Source organism: Macrobrachium rosenbergii, chromosome 54, assembly GCF_040412425.1.
Source record: "Macrobrachium rosenbergii isolate ZJJX-2024 chromosome 54, ASM4041242v1, whole genome shotgun sequence".
Lineage (NCBI taxonomy): Eukaryota > Metazoa > Arthropoda > Malacostraca > Decapoda > Palaemonidae > Macrobrachium > Macrobrachium rosenbergii.
Window position 1 is genome coordinate 33,257,859 of NC_089794.1, and position 20,339 is coordinate 33,278,197.

Below are 20,339 nucleotides of genomic sequence, written 5' to 3' on the forward strand. Positions count from 1 at the left end.
CATGGAAGCAATGGAATGACGACATACAATATATATACGTATATGTATATAATTTATATATATATATATATATATATATATATATATATATATATATATATATATATATATGTGTGTGTGTGTGTGTGTGTGTGTGTGCGCGAAAGTTAAATCACATACATAAATAATAACATCGATAGAAACTGCAAACAAGTACATGGGAGCAAACACAACACACACACACACACACACATACACACAAAATCAAGTAACAAAAATGCACGCAATTTAACGAAGAAAGGGGGACGGGTTCAAACGGAACGGAGCGAAATGCTGGACTAAAATCTACGAAAAGGGAGAGAAGAAATGACGAGAGAATAACGGGAGACAGGATGCACCAACAACGAGCGAGATTCCAAAAGAAATACCCACCCAAAAAAGGAGTGGAATTGGCATGAAATGTAGCGAAGGAAAATACCACCACCTCACACAGCCAGGAGATACGTTATTGGAATGTAATAAATACACGCAGGAACAGATTACATTCTTCATTTGATGGACACGAGTAAATGTTACGTGGAATTGGCTTACGAAATTGGTGCAGATTTCAATTCCGCGGGGTGGAATTGTACCTGCGCACAGAAGTAGTATATATTCCAATTTCCTTTGACAGCAGGATGTAAATTATTAATGCATTTTAATTCCAAAGGCAAATAATGTAATAATCATATCGGATTCATTTTCACTTGGTAATGGAGAAAATCATTCGTACTCGACTTCAACTTTACATTCAACGTCCAAAGGATACGCTCTTGATCCAGAACTGTAAATTAGAGCGTATAAAGGTTAATGGAGTTGGAAAGCTAAGAGAGAAGACTAAATGAACGAATGAATGGAACGCCCAGAACGCAATGCATCTAAGGACAGACGGAATGAATGAATCGTTCATTATAAAGCCATGCACTAGGGCACTTGCAGCCATTCAGCGCCGATAACTGGCAAGAGAATCGGAGTGGTTGGACAGCAAAATAAGGCGATCCAGATGATAAATGAGATGAGATACAAGTATCCAAAGGCGGAACTGGAGAAAACAGACAATTTTGTACTAATGGGTAATGATTGGAGAAAAAGTTAAATATACCTTAGTTTAACCAGACCACTGAGCTGATTAACAGCTCTCCTAGGGCTGGCCCGAAGGATAGACTTATTTTATGTGGCTAAGAACCAACTGGTTACCTAGCAACGGGACCTACAGCTTATTGTGGAATCCGAACCACATTATACCGAGAAATGAATTTCTATCACCAGAAGTAAATTTCTCTAATTCTTCACTGGCTGGCAGGAGACTCGAACTCGGGCCTAGCAGAGTCGGTAGAGTTGTGGCCCAGCACTCGCTAGGCCCGAGTTCGAGTCTCCGGCCGGCTAATGAAGAATTAGAGGAATTTATTTCCGGTGATAGAAATTCATTTCTCGCTATAGTGTGGTTCGGATTCCACAATAAACTGTAGGTCCCGTTGCAAGGTAACCGATTGGTTCCTAGCCACGTATAAGTAAGTCTAATCCTTCGGGCCAGCCCTGGGAGAGCTGTTAATCAGGTCAGTGGTCTGGTAAAACTAAGATATACTTAGTAACCAGCGCTAAGTACACTGCACCTGATAAGCAAACCCCTTCCCCCCCACCTCACCAGCCCCACCCCACCCCCAAAAAAAAAAAAAAAATAAATAAATCTTAAACGCAAAACCCACCTCCACCTGGATACTCATAAGTAATACCTATTATCACGGCACCAAAAATTGAGGTGCAATCTCACGACATCATTGCAACAATTACACCGTCAATTTCCGCTGTAACAATGCAATGGTATTTTAATTAAATTCAGCTATAATTCATAACGCTGTATTATTTGCCATCGAAATTGCGATGCAACAATTATTTCGGCGACAGAATTATTTGTATCATTTTCTTTAAATAAAGGATATTTATTCGATTGAGAATAATAATAATAATAATAATAATAATAATAATAATAATAATAATAATAATAATAATAATAATCAGAAAATACTCAGAGCAGCTTGAGTCTTCAAATGGAGAAACAAATCCAAAGTTGTGTAGCCTATATGTACATTTAAGGATAAATCTGTACAGATAGCTTTCGGGAATCTGTACAGATTTATCCTTAAATAGCCTATATGTACATATACATAATTGTGGATTTGATTCTCCAATAATAATAATAATAATAATAATAATAATAATAATAATAATAATAATAATAATAATAAATTAATAATAATAATTCAGTTTGTTGCATGGAAGAAAATACAAACTGGAGAATAAAAAAGTGGCAATAAACATACCACGTTGCCATCGCAACAACATATGACCGTCGCATGTGCAAGACAAAAAAAAAAAAAAATAACAAAAAAGCAAAATCGAATCCATAAAAATCAAATAAAATGAGAATATTCCCAACATACACTAAGCGTTTAGAAATATACCATTCCTCGTCCGGTACCTGGCCATGGCAATTTATTTGGGGGGAGGGGATTGGAAAACAAATAAATTTACAAATAAAAAATAATGGATTTGGCATTCATCTGGCACCCGGTCCAAACAAACAAATACACACAAACACACGCACACACATCAGCGTAACCCCTTTTCCCGAACAATGTTAAATGTAAATTCTGGCCCCATCAACTGCAATCCGAATGATAATGGCTCGACGTCGATGACCTTTGTTTGTGTGACACCAGAATACGGTTAATGTCGACCAAATCAATCGCTCAATCATGGAGGCAGCCAAGGATTTGCAGGAACAGCAAGCGCGATTTGCTGTTCTGTAACCAACGTCGAAACCTTACGAGTGTTAATACGAGATTTTAATAATCTGAGATTTTTTTCCCCTTCCGAAAAAGTTCGGGGTCGACTCCACAAAAGGCAGCTTCTACTGCCATGCATGAGGTTTCATAAATGCATTATCTTTTGGGTTCCCTTTGTCGGTATTCGCAGATGAAAAAAAAAGGGGGACGGTGCTGTTAAAGTGCCCAATTAATTAGTTTATACACGTATGCACGTGTTTCACGGAAATGAATTTCTTAGCTCGCACCGGAATCGAACCCCGGTCTCTCAACTGACAGGCCAGGGCGCTACCTGCGTGGGTCAAACGATCGTGCCCTATAGCCTGTCATTTGACAGAATGGGGTTCGACCCCGATGTGAGTCCAAATTGATACATACATATTTATACATACATATATATATATATATATATATATATATATATATATATATATATATATATATATATATATATATATATATATATATATATATATATACATATATACATATATACTGTATATACACCTGTAACAAAACCCAAGTAACTTCAATGAGAAATAAACGAATCAGGAAAGCCAGAACCTCGACCTGCTACCCTTATAAGTAATGCTCCTGGACAAAGTTCTAGAATCGACATGGAGAGAGAGAGAGAGAGAGAGAGAGAGAGAGAGAGAGAGAGAGAGAGAGAGAGAGAGAGAGAGAGTTTATCTGCCGGGACGCCGCCTTGGAATGCCATCAAACCCCCGAAGTAGCAGCAGCAGAAGGTCGTCCTCCAACTTTCGACTCGCTGAACCATTAAGCTTATATAAACTCCTTTGCTCGCTAACATTTCCTTACTGCTGCCACGGCCTGGGCGTGGAAGGAGAGAGAGAGAGAGAGAGAGAGAGAGAGAGAGAGAGAGAGAGAGAGAGAGAGAGAGAGAGAACTTCCAAATCCTTCCAAACTTCCAAAACCGCCTCCTCACTCTACGGCTTCCGAACAGGCGTGATTGGGGTGACTTCCGACATCCTTTCCGAATAAATTTCGGTCGAGCTGATGTTGTTTTCATATTCGTCGATTCTTCATGGCCGTTAGTCAGTTGCTGCTTTGAGAGAGAGAGAGAGAGAGAGAGAGAGAGAGAGAGAGAGAGAGAGAGAGAGAGAGAGAGAGAGAGAGAGAGAGAGAATTTCCCACCTCTCCATAACAGTTTTAATAAAACTTAAAATAGCTCGACATTTAATCATGATTAATTTAAACACGTGAGGGTTTATATACATACATACATACTGTACATATATATATATATATATATATATATATATATATATATATATATATATATATATATATATATATATATATATATATATATATATATATAATGCTTATCGAGCTAAAGTTGTAGAGCTATCAAAGAGGGTATAGTGAATCGATATTAAAAGGTGTTTGAGTAAAAACGTAAATCATCTATAAGTGACAAACATATGCAGTACATGTATATTATCTTACTAGCACATGTAATTTACTCATATCGGCTTACCTACAAAGTAAGAAATAACAAACCAGATGACGCAGAATACGCCAGATATAAAACAGATCCCCAATTAAGTCCAACAAAAGTTGCACATATGGTTTTTTCTTTCCTCCAAAGACATAAGATCTTTCTTACTCCGGTGAGGTTTCAGAGATATTGGAAAGTGGAGGGGAGGGGAGAGGGGGAAGCAGGAAAGAGAGGGCTCTTACCTTCTATTGTCTATTGGCCAAAAGTTTGATAATGAAACCAATAGACTCGCCGTTCCTGACAGCTCGGCCCCAAAATCCTGGTAGACCAGTCTCTCTCTCTCTCTCTTTTTCTGATAATGGCATTCGAATCAAGTCTTACAGAACTGAGTCTTATTATATGTTCCTTTTTATGAAAACCAGTTTTGTTTGTATTTCTCTTTTTTAATATTACATCTTTTCATATAAAATGCCATCTTAAATAAGCAAAAACTTTACTTTCTTGAAGATCATTTTTTTTTTACTGCCCAATCAAGACGATCGTAAAACCTGACCATTTTAAATCAGGAAAAAACTTGCAATCAATCATACTCTTAATTTCTACGGCATTACTTTTTTCTCCCCAAATTAAAACAATCATAAGGCCTGACCACTTCAAATCCGGAAACTAAAAATTAATCATAATGTTCTTTACTTCACTTGCCGAAATAATTTTCTACTGAACAGATCCTCCACCCTTCGCACCCAATGTCAAAACGCATGGAGAAAAAGAAAACTACTTCATTTTCCCTAAACCTTTACGCTGCCAGCCCATAATCCCAACGCTAAACTCCCCATGCATATATACTTGGAAGTGCTAAGGGTCTCTCTCCTAACCGGACATTAACGTCACAAAAAAAAAAAAACCCCTTTCTACAAAACATATTTTTTCCTTATAGTCGTTCCACCAGAGAGTATTTCAGGAGAACGTTTTCTCAGAGTTAAATGTGGTCTGTCCACCATTTTCGTGCTGGCGCCTTCCCATACAAATAAATGTGCGTGAGAGAGAGAGAGAGAGAGAGAGAGAGAGAGAGAGAGAGAGAATTCTTAAAGAGAGCCAGTAGAGAGAGAGAGAGAGAATATATTAAACAGTTGCCAGTAACATCATATATATAATATATATATATATATATATATATATATATATATATATATATATATATATATATATATATGAGAGAGAGAGAGAGAGAGAGAGAGAGAGAGAGAGAGAGAGAGAGAGAGAGAGAGAAACTCATTTTCCTTCAGCATAACAATTAAAAAAGTATTAATAGTTTCACCATTATCACGCAACTCTCTTTTATCCCTTAAACAGCAAATTCGAGTCATTATCCAGGAGGCTAAAATACGAAGCGAAAAATATTTTAAACGTTCATGCAACAAATAAAATACTCGTTTTCAAAGTATAAATACTCTTTTCAAAGTATAAACCACCCCGCGTTCAGAACTCGGCATACGATATTCTGAACACGGTGCATTATTCATGCTTTGGGCATTAAGGTATTAGCGGCATGAATATACAATGTGGAGGCATGAATAATACAAATACATATATATACATCGCTTATATTCTGTGAACGCGTGTGATATATATATTATAATATATACACACCCCCAGGTATTACGTATGAACGCGAGCGGATTCTGTACAAGATTGTATTTGAAGGCTGGGGTTGTCAACAGCTGTTTGTGATTATAATTTCATATTTTTCATTTTATTTTGTATAGCAGTAGTGAGAGTAGGCATTTTCTAGCCAGTCTTGGGCTCAGGCTCACCCTGAGAGAGAGAGAGAGAGAGAGAGAGAGAGAGAGAGAGAGAGAGAGAGAGAGAGAGAGAGAGAGAGAGAGAGAGAGAGAGCTTATAACATAAGATTTTGTTATAAAAATGAGAAACATTCAATTTAGGAAACCTAACATCGAAATATTATTTGGAACTTCAGAACTTCAAGCGAAGATGCAGTGCATTACTGTCCTAATAAAATTCTCCTTGTATTTTTAAAATTAATTTTTTTATTTATTCATTAATTTATTAAATTACTGTTTCTTTTTAAATAAGTGATCTCTTGTTTCTGTACTTCCCATTACCTTCTGTTAATTCTTTCTAATGAACACCATATTTTTTGGAAGCTTGAATAATAATAATAATAATAATAATAATAATAATAATAATAATAATAATAATAATAATAATAATGATAATAATAATAATAAATTACTCATAGCAACATGTCATGAAAAAAAACAAATCCACAGTTAAATATACGTACAATACACAGCTGTGGATTTGTTTCTCAAGTAATAATAATAATAATAATAATAATAATAATAATAATAATAATAATAATAATAATAATAATAATACGAAGAAACACACCGCAAGTTCGTTCACACCCGCGTACTCCAGAAATCTGGGGCTTCTGCAAAGACAGACCTGGCAACTTTATCCGTCTAAAAATCCAATTGAGCGACAGTCAGCTCAACTGTAATTCAAGGATGAATGTGCTCTCGCTTTGTTCATTAAAAAATTTCCATAATATGGAAACTCTCCGAGTTACGCCTAGCTTTTTTTTTTTAACCCCCCCCAACCCGCTCCCATCCCCAAATATTCTTTTATTCCATTCTCTAAAGCATCAGCTGCCGCTCCGGTGGCACTGAGAGAGAGAGAGAGAGAGAGAGAGAGAGAGAGAGAGAGAGAGAGAGAGAGAGAGAGGTGTGTCCCTCTTAACACCTCTCTCTCTCTCTCTCTCTCTCTCTATATATATATATATATATATATATATATATATATATATATAGATATAGAGAGAGAGAGAGAGAGAGAGAGAGAGAGAGAGAGAGAGAGAGAGAGAGATAGAGTGCTATTCCATTTTCCCATTTTTCCTCTTTCATCAAGATTATCTTCATTCTTCCTTTTCGTCTTTTCTGTTTATTCCGATAACATCTTACATCTTCGGCGTTTTTTCCATCTTCTCTTTCTCAGAATACTTTTTTTTTTTTACCTCAGCGCCAAGTAATAACCTCTTTCCTTCCTTCCTTCCTTTTTCCTCCTCGCTGTGCCTTCGTCCCAAACACCCCTCCCCCTTTCCCCCAACCTCTTTCTCTCTCCACCCCTTTTTGCAAGGTCTCAAACAAAGCTATCGACCAGGTCGAGCCACTCCTTACGAAAAAAAAATGAAAAGAAAAAAAAAGAAAGGTGCCAATTAAGAGAACGCGAGGGATAGGAAAGATGAAAAGAAGAAAGATGGAATGGGAACGATAAAAAGATGACAGATGAGAGAGGAGGTTGAAAAAATATACACGACATGAAAGGAAGCGATGAGAGAATTCATGTAAAGTTCCCAATGGCTTTTTACTGAAGTTCCCGACCTATTCACACTGAGAGGACGAAGATTATTTTCGTAAACAGATTTTAAAAATTTTTTCTTAATTTTTTTCGGGCGTATTCACTCTAGGAGAGCAAAGAGTAATATCTTTACTTTCTAGCAAACTCACAAAGAGAACATTTGCTCTAACTGTTTCTGGTCTACACACAAAATGAAGATCAAGAAGGTCCTCCAACTAGCATTCACATCACGGGGACCAACAAAGGCTCCCGAAGAAAAATCACGCTACGACACCCAGAATGTTTTCCTAAAAGATTCCTGTGTCGACTCTAAGTCTATTCACCTTATAGAAAAAGTTTCCCCCATTTTTCTGGTTCCTGACCTACCCAAACTTTACATATTTCTTTGGATCGTCTGACCTGTTCGAAAGAGGCACAAGAGCGTCGTGTGAATGTTTTCCTCCCAGTTCCGGATCAATTTATGCAAAAGGACATGTTCACAAAATTATCTTTCTATCTTTCTGACCTAGTTATATTCAGAGCCCTTTCACAAGAATTATTCTTCAGCACTTTCTGGCTTATTCATATTGGAAGCGTTAAGCAGAGTTTCCTTTGCGGTTCCCGACCTATTTATGCAAGGGGGCGTTTTCACATGCTTATTTTTTGGTTTGCTCTGACCTAGTCACGCTCCGTCATTTTCATTATGTTTTCTTAGCATTCCTGATCGATTGAAAAGCCTCAGGAATATTTTCAAGGTTTTTTTTTTTAATCTTACCTGTTTTCTCCTAACCATGGAAATCTCAACACTTATTAGTTTTCCAAATTACTTTCTAAATTCAATACGCGTTTTACCAAATTACCTTCTAAATTCAACATGCACCGATTAAATTTTACTAAATTACCTTCTGAATTCAATACGGACCGATCACACTTAACCAAATTACCTTCTACATCCAATACGCACCGATTACATTTTACCCAATTACCTTCTAAATTCCATACGCAGATATTACATTTAACCATATTATCTTCTATATTGAATACTCACCGATTACATGTAACCAAATTACCTTCTAAATTCAATGAGCACCCATTACAATTTACCAAATTACCTTCTAAATCAAACGAGCAAAGATTATATTCTACCAAATTACCTTCTAAATCAAACGAGCAAAGATTATATTCTACCCAATTACCTTCTAAATTCAATAGGCAAAGATTATATTTTCCCCAAACCAGCGCAGCGCACAAAACACACACACATTCTTCACAAAGTGAACTAATATTATCTCGGCCTTCCACTCCCCTTCCCAAACCCCCTTTTCTTCCCTTTACCTTTGCCTATCCCTCCCTTTTGATCTTCCCTCCGCCACTGAGAACTCCCTACTCTCTCTCTCTCTCTCTCTCTCTCTCTCCTTCCACAAAATCTCCACTAATTGAAGACCAGAGAGAGACCTTTCGGTAGTTCCCTTGCTCCTCCCAGCCTTCATATTTTTAAGTCTTAATTAATTTTCCAATTTTACACACGACTTCACCTGAAGGAGCCTCCGTCATTTAGGACGCAGGGGGAAAAATAATTATACACGTTCGCGTTACTCTCGCTTCTGCTAATTACAAAGACAACTATATAAAGGAACTATGATGTTTATGGATGTACGTGCGTTCCCTCGCCCTCCCCCTCCCCCCACAACATAAGTCTGTGGGTATACTTAGGAATGTGTATACATAGCAAGAGAGTGTGCATGCAATTAACTATGTACCGTATGGTTATTGCACTGAGGCAAGATGGAGGGAAGACTGGGCGTGCAATTTCATCCCAAGTAATTTTATCAGAACTGAAATTTTAAGTTTCGAGGTTCTTTTCCTTAAGGGAAAATACATACATGCACACACATACATGCAGAGGTATGTGTAATTATGCCCATCAAAGCTTTAGGTCTACACTCCACCTCAAAAATGTGAACGAAATATCTGCCAACATGGCCCAATTTAAATTTAGCCCCAACCCGCAACAAAAGCTATTCATTCCCTTCATTCACGTCAAAGTTCCCTTCAGACATTTAAATTCATCCCCAGACCGACTAACAAACAAAATCTACATTAATATCCCCCTCGGTTCCTCTCACAAAATTCAAAGAGCAAACAAAAGGTCAATTAAGACGAGGCACAATGGGTAGAACTCGGTTGGATCTGCCCGTAGACTTTTTGAGATAGAATTTTTTTTTTCATTATTCAAGAAGCATTTACATTATATAAATGGCAACGGCCTCGCAAGGATAATTACTCTTCTTCTTCCTCTTCTTCCTTCAAGGCTCCTTAAGAAACTTGACTTTAGTAGGGCATGCCAATAAGAATGTGAATGTTTCAAGTCAGGCACCTCTGCCATATCTTTACTTTCCGTAAATCGGTAATACCTGGCGGATTCCAAAATATTTACCTATTACTAAGCTTTGGAAAGTCCTTCCTGATTGTTTTCCTTAACTGTCTTAAACTTCCCGTCTTCCATTTTTCTTTCTTCTTGCTTTCTTGGGCCAAGGTTAAACAGAGGCAGTAGGCTGACCGCCTCACTGCCTTTGCCCTTTAACAAATATAGATCAAGCCAGGTTGCTCTCTGAAAGCTGCTATAGTTTTTATCATCACTGGACGCCCTGTATCTTCGAATGTTCATTAGGTGTATTATGAAAATCATCAGCCCCATTATGGTAAAGTTCTTGATCAAAATCACACTTTTTACCGCAGATTCCTAAATGTATGAGCTTGTTTCATTAGTGAGTACTAGAGAATATTTACTTTCAGTCGAAAAATGATGATTTTAAACAAATAACTTTCCTTCTACGTGTTTCAAGCAATGTTTATTTTCAAGCAAATACGCCGACTTAGGCCCTACTATTTAAGCAAGGGCGGCAATGCCTTCGCAGAAACTGATAATTCAGGAGTTTTCATTAAAATCTTCAGGTTTTTCTTCAACTATCCACAGGTTTTCAGCTCATATAGAAGTAGCGGCTTATTTTCGTTGTCCCCAAATAATTTAAAAATATTTCCTTACCTTATGCCAATGTCAAGTATACCTATATTTTTTTTTAGGCAAAGGCAAACTGTCTATAGTGCATCACTATAATGTGATCGGAAATAGGTGAAAATCCACAATCATGTATGATCAAAATTCTATTTCTGAAGCAATACAAGTAAAAAAACGATTAAAAATAGGAGCTTTCAACTTGTATCGTTTCAAAATCCAGTTTTTGCTCACACAGACAATTGCGGATCGTTATTTACAAGTCAAATGACGTTTCCACCCTAGTCTCTCAACAAACAATTCCTACTAACTCAGGAGTGAAATCGACACACTTAAAAAGTCTAGAACCTGGCCCTCTTGTACCGACCAATAACACCGAGGCCTAAATTACGCCACACTAACCCGGTGGGGGGGTCGAATCAGAGGAAGAGGGTGGGCCGTTCTACAGGCACAAATCCACCCACGTACATCAACCATAACAACGCGACCATTATGCCACCCTGGTGGGTAGCGAGAGGGCCGATCCCACTTAAAACAATTTGCAAGTCAATTCGGAGCTATATGCTAATGCAGCCGACATGCTCTCTCTCTCTCTCTCTCTCTCTCTCTCTTGGAAACACGATTATTCAGGGGGACGACATTGCCGAATGAACGTTCCGACTCTGGAATATTGTGTCGCTCTACAATGCATCGTTAGAAAATTATACCACGCCTGTCACAAAGAACAAAGACGAAAATAGAGCAAAAAATACTGCATGTTTCATAAATACGGGTTACGTGCACGGTAAACAGTACTACAATTTAATATCCACTGGAAATAATGTATTCCTGCTTCTAAAGATTTCCATTGTCCACTCGATAATTATGTTCATATATCCGGAAAAGCCTTATACTGGCAGGTATTTAAATGTTCAAAAACTAGCAAAAAAAAATCAGCAAACTTCCTTTGATATTTCGAGTGGCAAGGACACTCCAGGAATCCCGACCTTAACGTTCAATAAGGATATTACAGACATTATCACCTAGCCCTCACATAAGGAACTCTGGGATCATGAGAACAGCTGATTTTCAAAATTCTGTTCTTATTACAAACAGACGACCCCTGTTCGTCTATACCAGTGGTTCTTAACCTGGGAAGGAGGGGGGGTCAGCAATTTCCAGTGGGGGGAGGCGAGCCCTACGGAAAAATAAAAAAATTCTCTAATTATATACGTTATTCTGTTAACAAGAATCGCTAAAAAGCAGTGTTACGTATCTCACGAATTCATTCACAAAATAATAAAAACAGCCCTTTAAATCTGGGAGATGCAAGGGGGACGTGGAGGAAAGGACCAACTCTTAGAGGGGGCGTGGTACTAAAAAAGTTAAGAACCACTAGCTTAAACTTTAACTAAATGGAGGTTAAGAGATTCACAAACAAACAGAATGGTGACCAGTTCCACCTGGCAGGGTTCCACTGAATTGTGTGAAACTGCCGAGTACCACAGATGATTTACCAAGTCTTCCTATTCGGTGGCTTGTCGCACACTCCAGATGCACTTTCAGGTATTTACTTAGATTCCTTTCAAGTATTTGCTTAGATACCTTTTAGGTATTTGCTTAGATACCTTTTAAGTATTTGCTTAGATTCCTTTCAAATATTTGCTTAAATTCCTTTCAAGTATTTGCTAACATTCCTTTTAAGTAATTGCAAAACCATTCAAATTTGCACTTTCCTCCACCTGTTTCCAGCATTCCCCATCTTTCTATCAAGAGCATTCTCCCTCTTCCTTCCCATCTATCCTTGTTCACACCATCAACAAACCTTCTCCCTCTTCCCTCCCGTCTATCCTTGTTCACACCATCAACAAACCTATCTGCAACACCCGGCATTCTTTAGAACTACCGTATTTGCAACATCCATGTCTCCGTTAAAGTCTCCCAACCCGCAGCATCTCTACATCTCTTATCTCTCTTAGGGATGGTCCTCCCCCCCTCTCTCTCTCTCTCTCTCTCCAAGTACCATATTTGCAGCATCCTTATCTCCGTTAAAGTCTCCCTATCCGCAGCATCTTTACATCTCTTATCTCTCTGCCAGATGGTCCTCCTCCTCCTCCACCTACACCCCCTCCTCCAGAATGATTCTCATTACGGGCGCGACTAAAGCAGATCGCGGGATAGCGACGCACCTGAGTTCTTGCGGGGAAGAGAGAGAGAGAGATGCCCTCTCGCGCGTTGCCATGGCAACGTGGCCCAGCCATGCAGTGCCCGCCGGAGTATATATATCTATCTGGACGTAACCTCCCAACAATTAAAGCTCAGAGCACGAAACAAAGCACTTCAAATCAACAGATTGTTGTCGGTGCTTTCTCGCCGAGGATCTCAACACTTTGAGCGATTAGTGGCATGTTCAGTCGGTAAATTTGACTCCGCTTTTTATACTTTACTTCTCAGTTTTTCGTATGTAGATAAATTCATATTTCTTCTCTTTGCCTTCGAATACTTCCATCTCTTTTTTTTTTCATTTTTTGTTTTCTTTAATGTTCAAAATTTGTTTTTAATTTTTTTTCGAAACTTGTAAATAATAATTTGCACTACGAGGTATTTTATATTTTACAAATTTGCTCGTATACGGTGTCTTATGCTTTACTCCTCTTCTGAATTATAAATGATCTCCATTTGCTTTCCAATCATTTTCGTCTTATCTTTTTTACGCATTAATATGTCATCTTAATCAAATTACCCTCATTCGTCATTATATTTATAACCGTCTTCTTTTTTGTTTGAAAGCTTGGGTTCACTTTATAATACGTAAGAAGAGCTTCTACTACCGATTTTCTTTTTGTCTTTTTCAAAAAGTTTTTTTTTTTATCTTTCAATATTTACATAAAAATCCTGCACATCTTTCTGTTATTTCGCAACTTTACTTAATAACTGCTTTTTTTTCAAACCTAACAACAACATTACACTGTACCCGAATTCTCCCCATAATTTTCTTGACCATGTCTCTCAAAGACAAACAGCGCATCAGTGAATGAACAAAATCCTTGAAAAGGTCAAATAAGTCACCGTAATTAACAAAGGTTCAACACCTGCGCTACACGACAGAAGCAGCAGAGATTCAGAAAACAGATGTGAGTTTCCCTTACGTGGCAACAAACTTAAACAGGTGCGTAAACACCGAAGATAAAAGAATAGAAAATATGAAACTATAACAAGAATAACGGGAATTCCGTAAACGAGAGAGAGAGAGAGAGAGAGAGAGAGAGAGAGAGAGAGAGAGAGAGAGAGAGAGAGAGAGAGAGAGAATATGATGCAACTGGAATAAATTCCGGAAACGAGAGAGAGAGAGAGAGAGAAAATATGATTCAACTGGAATAAATTCCGGAAACGAGAGAGAGAGAGAGAGAGAGAGAGAGAGAGAGAGAGAGAGAGAGAGAGAGAGAGAGAGAGAGAGAGAGAGAGAGAGAGAGAGAGAGAAAACAAACCATGACTTTCCTGGCATAAAGTTTTCTTTCGGATCGTTATGTAGTACAATCACGCAAAGAAGTCACGGAACCAATAAACTCGATCGACGTAGGTATAGCTACTCACGCTAAACGCCTAGACAAATACGACGCACAAACTCATCCGTCACTAGCCAGCCAATAGATCATGACTCACCTGAAAGGAAAAGAAACACAAGGTTTAAAAGTGGAACTTACTTCATATTGTGATATGTTATATACACATACATTCGTGCATGCACATACTAGATACTGTGTGTGTGTGTGAGTGTGTGTGTGTGTGTATATGTATGTATGTATGTATGTATGTATGTATGTATGTATATATATATATATATATATATATATATATATATATATATATATATATATAATATTTAAATTATTCGTATTAGGCTTCAATAAGAAGGAGACTGCGTCTCAGAGAGCTTGTACTACTATGTAAATTTAGGAACCTGGAATCTAAACCATCCCGCCTTACTGAAGCCTAATACAAGTAATTTGAATATATATACACATTGAAGTTGTGTGGCTATTTTGTCGTGTAAATATATAAATACATATATTTTGTGGTATATATACATATATATATATACATAAATATACATATATTACATGTACATATATCATATATAAATTAAACAGTCAATCTTATCTTTACACTTAAATATCAATTAAAATATCAAATGAATTTCCCTCCTTCACCAACGTGTTCCATTCATTATAGAGCAAATAAATAAAAGAAATCCAAGTTTTATTACAAAGAACTATTACTTCCATTCACGGTGTGCCATGTTAGGCACTCTGAAAGTAATATCCCTTAATGCAACAGATCAAGATTTATCCTTATGTATACCATGATGTTTTGAGTTCTCTTTACGAACATAACCGGGTATACCAACCCCTCCCCACCCCACCTCCCACAAAAACTTGGATGGGACGGAACAAAGCCAGAGGGTTCAGAAAAGAATAGCACAGGATTAGGGCAGACTTAGTGGCATATTCTAAGGTCAACCGTATAAACAATAGTAAGACCATCACTGCCGGGGCAAAGCTGGTCAATGAACACTTATAAATGCCGTGATTTATTGTTCTAAAACATTTATGAAGTCCCAATTACTTACGAATATCTTTGCTTATTCGTTTTTGTTATTTGTTTATAACTGCTTATCTGTTTTGATACACATGACTCTATTCTGGGCAAGCTTGCTTGGGGAATCAATAATAATAATAATAATAATAATAATAATAATAATAATAATAATAATAATAATAAAAATAATAATAATAATAATAATAAAATAATAATAATAATAATAATAATATATGCAGGCTGAAGACCCTCTTTCAAGTACGTAGTTTGAAAGTGAAACTGCATTCAATTATCAGAAAGCGAAAACTCTATAAAACTGAATGCAGCTGCTGCAGCTATCACTTTCAGTGATATAATAATAATAATAATAATAATAATAATAATAATAATAATAATACCGGCACGTTTCCATACCTAAGACACCTGTCAACAGGATCTTGCACCTGCCCAATCAACTGTTTACGAAATACAGACACTATCAAAGAAAAATGGAATCCAACTAAAGAAATCAAATTACGATGATTGACAGTTCGATCTGCGCTGAACATCACAAAAGATTTAATCATACAGAATTGTATAGCTTTATTTCAAGTATGCGGAAATACAACTAATATCTATTAAGATCTACTTCGCACACCTGGAGAGAGAGAGAGAGAGAGAGAGAGAGAGAGAGAGAGAGAGAGAGAGAGAGAGAGAGAGAGAGAGAATGTCAAACACAAGAAACTTAATTATTAAGTGTACATCTTTGGTACATTAGACCCACCTTACGAGAGAGAGAGAGAGAGAGAGAGAGAGAGAGAGAGAGAGAGAGAGAGAGAGAGAGAGAGTATTATTTTTACCAAAACCCTACGAATGAAGGATTATCCCGTCATTTCCTCTCCCGTTTGATGGTACACATTTAAAAAAAAAAAACACTCACGCCTATCAATTACGTAGCTAATTCACTGTGTAGGACAAGATTTTTTTTTTACAGGAACGCCGCCATCTGTCCCTCTTCGTCCGAGCTGAGAGAGAGAGAGAGAGAGAGAGAGAGAGAGAGAGAGAGAGAGAGAGAGAGAGAGAGAGAGAGAGAGAGACTGACTCGTCGGCTATACAGCCGTCGTCTAATCTCCTGAGAGGATTATCCATGACGTCTAACCGTGGGAGTAGGATGTCACAGAGAACTCCTGAAGAAGGGGAAGAAGAAGGACCCTTCCTTTGCCTGCCGTGTGAATAATGATTACCGAAAAAATCCAATTGCTTATCGGAATGGACAGGTGGAAATAAAAAAGGGAGGGAGGGAGGTTTGACCATCACGAGCCTATTGTAGGAGTAACTCCATTTAAGCGTGATCTATCAGAAAGCGCGTTTCTGGAATCATCAAACTGAACAACAACCGATTTGCATATGAACAAAATTATAATTCACGTGTGTGTGTGTGTGTATGATATAGATATACATAAACATACTATGTACAGTAGGATTCACAGTAATAATCATGATTATAAAGACGAAATGTATTTGTAGAATACAAATAAATTCCGTCTGTAGATAACTGAGAAGCCCCATCCTGTGCTTTTAAGGTCATATATATGTATGTGTGTATATATATATGTGTACATACACACGCATATATATATATATACATATATACGCATATATATATATACATACATATTATATATGTACAAATATTTGCATACATATGCATATACTGTATGCGCGCGGGTGTGTGTAATGAACAGTTACGAATCACAAAAATAAATCCTGTATTATCACACTGGCTTTGGCGTTAGGGGCGAAAACAAAGGTCTCAAACTCTTCACCATTGGCGAATAATACACATCCCGCTATCCAGCACAGGAAATTACGCATCCATAATTTTTTATTCATTTTCAAAGAGCGTGATGTTATCTCCATATCCCAGATGTTGAGATTGGGAATCGGGGTAACAAAGCCAGGAAATATTCTAAGTGACATTCCGCTATGAGAGAGAGAGAGAGAGAGAGAGAGAGAGAGAGAGAGAGAGAGAGAAGGTATGGGTTTGTCATCAGAAGACCTCATGTAAGACAAGACTCCTTGCAAGGTCACCACGACTACTTACCCACCAGCCTCCCCTCCCTGACAAGGAAGAGACCCCCCACCGCCACCCTAGCCCCCTCAAAGGTGGACCCTTCCAAATCGTCCTGCACAACGACCCTTAATGGTTTCTTCCTATGCGCAGCAGAGGAACCAATAACTCATGGTTTTAGAACAACTTCCTTATTACACTAGCCACGTGTTCAATTTGAACGCGCGTTCATTATTCTACGAAACTCTCCTAGCCATTTTTCAATTCTTGTTGAACGGAATATTATTAAACTAGCCACGTGTTTAATCTGAACATGCATTCATTAATTTACGAAACTCTCCGCCATTTTTCAATTCTTGTTGAACGGAATATTATTAAACTAGCCACGTGTTTAATCTGAACATGCATTCATTAATTTACGAAACTCTCCGCCATTTTTCAAATTCTTGTTGAACATTTTTAAACTAGCCACGTGTTTAATTCTTGTTGAATGGAATATTATTAAACTAGCCACGTGTTTAATCTGAACATGCATTCATCAATTTACGAAACTCTCCAAGGCATCTTTCAATTCTTGTTGAACGGAATATTATTAAACTAGCCAAGTGTTTGATCTAAACATGCATTCATTAATCTACGAAACTCTTCAAGCCATTTTTCAATTCTTGTTGAACGAAATGTTTCTAAAAAATCTTACTTACAGATTTTTAAAAATCTGCGTACGTGGATCAATCAACCTATCCGAATGTTTACCTTTCTCCTTTGTCCCAAAACATTCATTTTCTCCATTCTTAATTTCCCTTTATTTTTCGCAAACGAGCTTCTCTCTCTAACTCCCTCTTCATCCTTTCCAATGATCATTTCCACTTCTCCAGTTCTTCGGCCAATTCAAAAACACCCGGACGCGACGTATTGTGAAAACCATCTCTCCAATTAGCCCCAATATGTAGGCATCGGTACAATTCAATTAATTTGCGGTGCGTTCCGGTGGGCTCCCAACTCAAAAAAAAAAAACACTTGCTTCCACTTTCAAAACACTCTCCTTTTTTCTTCTTGCACGACTTGATTAAAACCAAACACGAAGTAGTTAAGAAGCGATTGGTAATTTACAAATGTATATTTGGTTTCGTGGTTTTACCTAAATGGAGTAATGCGCTCTCTCTCTCTTATACAATATATATATATATATATATATATATATATATATATATATATATATATATATATATATATATATATATATATATATATATATATATATATATATATATATACACACACAGACTAATAAATAAATATATATATATAAACTAAGGTATTCGTACTCGACTGCTAAGGGTACTCGTCCCACCAACGAGAGCTCCAGGTCCTGACACCGACAAAGGCAGAACGTTTTAGGCAAATTCCATTAAATAACATTGAGCCCATGATAATATATGCATTGAAAGCTTTTGCTAGAAGTTAGGCGACTGCAGTTAAGTCCCACTCAGGCTGGAAAAGGGAATAGAGAGAGAGAGAGAGAGAGAGAGAGAGAGAGAGAGAGAGAGAGAGAGAGAGAGAGAGAGAGAGTCAGCTAACATTTCCAATAATATTTTTCGTGGTTTTAAAAACAAACGAATAACATTACACAACATGAAGTTTACTAGAACCCTTTTGAGAGAGAGAGAGAGAGAGAGAGAGAGAGAGAGAGAGAGAGAGAGAGAGAGAGAGAGAGAGAATAATCACTGTTCACTGACATGTAAAAAAAAACTTACAATATCCAATTAGTAAAGAAAAGCTGTGAACAAAATGAAAAAGTCGAGCACATGGAACATGAAGTTTCATTTTCAAATACCTACTGTGCATCACGAAAGAAAAACAATATGAAAAACGTCAACATAAATATGAAACATGTCCAACCAGTAGCTCTAAAAAGAATTCTTTCAAAATAATGCCGCTGCAAAACTAAAAACAAAAACAAAACAAAAAATTAAAAAGACATACTACATCACCCAAACCCACCAGTTCGCCGTCGCTTCAAAACAGAAATTATTTCGTGCACAGAAATGCTTCATCTGAAACAAAAATATTCTAACGCGAAATTATCATACCGAATGCTGAACATCCACATCAAATGCCGTGTTGGTGGGTGCAATTTCTGCCAGTCTTTAATTCAAAGTTAAAAATTATAATCGACTGGATTGTAGGAAAGAGGGGAATGGTGCTTATCGAAGTACTTTTGTACATACGTACAAAAGTATACACACAAAAATAATAATAATAATAATAATAATAATATATAAAACATACACAATACACACACACACACATCACAGAGCAAAATCATTTGAAATTACTGCACCTTGAAGAACAATTACATGAATCACAAACATAAAAAATGGTTCAATAACCCGAGTAACATTTAGTTGTTACAAGCTCAGAGAGAGAGAGAGAGAGAGAGAGAGAGAGAGAGAGAGAGAGAGAGAGAGAGAGAGAGAGAGAGAGAGAAATCCTCAACCCAAATATCACAACGGAAACTTGAAGAAAGACTCGAGTCGACTTTTAAAGGGCCATTACTGTAGGCGAGGTAAATGCCGGATATAACATATGTAAATTACACTTAAAAACTTTATTATTTCTTCTTTTTTCCTTACGTTGAGCTTTCAGCTCGCACTGAAGACTTCATCAACTAAGCCTTGAGATTCTGTGGAGTTCCGGGTTTCATTTACATATATAATATTACGTCTTGCCCGAGTAGCGAGTCGAAGCCTCTTGGGGAATCTTCATGTATTGTTATGAATTTAACACACACATAGGTATGCGTATGACAGGAATAAACCTCATCGAAAACATCTTGTATTCTAAGGGATCCTTTCGTTTTCCTTCGAGGATATAAATAGCGAATTTACTGTAGCTACGCAATATAACTTGTGTGTTTATAAGTTAAATATATCTTAGTTTAACCAGACCACTGAGCTGATTAACAGCTCTCCTAGGGCTGGCCAGAAGGATTAGATTTATTATATGTATGTATATTACATTAACTGTATC

The 20,339-nt window shown here is 37.2% G+C and overlaps 1 protein-coding gene and 1 long non-coding RNA gene across 29 annotated transcripts in view; both read right to left on the reverse strand.

The window, feature by feature from the left end:
• sm (smooth) overlaps positions 1-20,339 on the reverse strand; it is a 783,427-nt gene that overhangs the window by 199,578 nt on the left and 563,510 nt on the right. The window lies entirely within an intron of this gene.
• On the reverse strand, positions 11,971-14,154 carry LOC136834952 (uncharacterized). The gene is made up of 2 exons (XR_010851937.1): positions 12,534-14,154; positions 11,971-12,485 (listed from the first exon to the last, which is right to left on the reverse strand). It is a non-coding gene; the product is annotated as an uncharacterized lncRNA (long non-coding RNA).